Source organism: Castanea sativa, chromosome 5 (assembly GCF_040712315.1).
Source record: "Castanea sativa cultivar Marrone di Chiusa Pesio chromosome 5, ASM4071231v1".
Taxonomy (NCBI): Eukaryota; Viridiplantae; Streptophyta; class Magnoliopsida; order Fagales; family Fagaceae; genus Castanea; species Castanea sativa.
The window spans coordinates 50,272,834-50,274,775 of record NC_134017.1 but is presented as its reverse complement, the minus strand read 5'-3'; the positions used below and the strand labels follow the sequence as shown (position 1 = coordinate 50,274,775).

The following is a 1,942-nucleotide window of genomic DNA, read 5'->3' as shown; positions in this document are numbered from 1 at the left end:
GGTTATAAGCGCCGCTATAGGGTTTCATTTAATACATAAAATATGCACCTATTGCGGCGCTTTTTGACCACCGCTATATGTGCGTACCTTTAGCGGCGGGCTGTAAGCGCCGCTATAGGGTTTCATTTAATACATAAAATATGCACCTATTGCGGCGCTTTTTGACCGCCGCTATATGTGCGTACCTTTAGCGGCGGGCTATAAGCGCCGCTATAGGGTTTCATTTAATACATAAAATATGCACCTATTGCGGCACTTTTTGACCGCCGCTATAGGTTCTTTTTTTTTTTTTTTTCCCCAGTACGCTTTGCATCAGACCCGTTACAAAGAACCTGTTTTGCATCAAATACATTGTTCAAACCTGTTAAAAAAAACCTATAATAGTTTCAGCTCTACTATCACAATACCACAAATATATATATATATATATATATATATATATATATATATATATATCTAAAATAACCTTAACAAAAACAATAAAAACTAAGTATAATTTACTAACCTGAGAAAGAATTATAGGTCCACCTTGTGAAGCAAAGAGAGTCTCACGTTTCATCATATCCACAATCAATGTAGTAAAAGTTTTCATCTCACTCTAAAAAAAAGTTAAATTTAGAGCAATTAGAAATATTTTTAATTAAGCCAAAAATGAAAACTAATAAATATAAAAAATTTCAAATTACCACGTATAAAGGACTTGCTGTCCTTAGTTGAATCCCAGGGATGTTGTGCAACCATACAGGTAATCCACTGGCACGAATCATAAATGAAAATAGAAAAAAAAAATCAGAAATATATACAAGATATAAAAAAAATACATATATAATAACAAACACTTAAATAAAATATTATTACCCATAATTCCAATCTGCACATGTATATGGTCCAATCCTAAGAACTTCTTCTGATCTTTAATGGTTTCTCATCTAAAAGACACTAAGATTGACACTAGAAATTTTCACATTCCAAAGGAAATTTAAGTAATCAAATTAAAAGCCCAATAGAAAATTAACAGAGAAAAACACAAGCCAGGTATAACTATAACCAAATATGGCAATTGAACTCAACAAAAAAGAAGTAGAACCCAGTGGAAATTTCATCAAGAACTTACATTCCTAGCAGAATTATTTGCATTTGATCACAAATTGAAGAACTTGACTAGTGCCCAATTGAAAATTTACCAAGAAAACCACAAACTAAATTATCCAATAAATAAATAAATAAAAGCTAGATGCAATTGATATTCCCAATGAAACTAAGATTGCCACTAGGAAATTCCACATTCCAAAGGAAATTAAAGCAATCTAATTACAAGCCCAATAGAAAATTATCATAGAAAACCAAAAGCCAGTTATAGCTATAACCAAATTTGGCAAATGAACTCATCAAAAGAAGTAGAACCCAGTTGAAATTTCATCGAGAAATTTACATTCCCAGCAGAATTGTTTGCATTTGATCACAAATTGAAGAACTTGACTAACACCCAATTGAAAAATTACCAAGAACCCACAAACCAAACTAAGTATAACCCAATAAAAAAATTGAAAAGAATGGTGAAGTACATAACTAGCAAGATTTATTGCAAACCTTATCTCAAGACAATGTCCTCACAGAAGAATTTGCAAATATGCCATATTTCCCTTTAGGAAAGATCTCAGAGTGAGAGTGGGAAAACGTCAAGAAATGTTGAATACTTCCGACACAATTTTTAGTTTTTTTGCCATCAACTCAAATCCTTATATCAGTAGGTTCTTCACAATATTCAAACATACCAGTATTATATACATCAAAGAAATTCTTAAAGCAAAACCCACAAAGCAAACCATTAAACCAATTCACATTGTTGTTTCAGTCACAGTAAATGACCTTAACACAAATGACACCTATTGGCTATTGCCACACCTTAATCTGAAAGCTTCGGGTACGCTATGTATTTCAA

At 32.1% G+C, this 1,942-nt stretch overlaps 1 long non-coding RNA gene across 2 annotated transcripts; it reads right to left on the bottom strand.

Moving 5' to 3' along the window:
* Window positions 1-303: 303 nt before the first annotated feature.
* Window positions 304-1,942, bottom strand: LOC142635957 (uncharacterized). Of its 2 annotated transcripts, none has more exons than XR_012844219.1 (4): window positions 859-1,942; window positions 687-753; window positions 506-598; window positions 304-332 (listed from the first exon to the last, which is right to left on the bottom strand). It is a non-coding gene; the product is annotated as an uncharacterized LOC142635957 (long non-coding RNA). The 2 variants fall into 2 exon arrangements; XR_012844218.1 differs by lacking the exon at window positions 304-332 and adding an exon at window positions 348-375.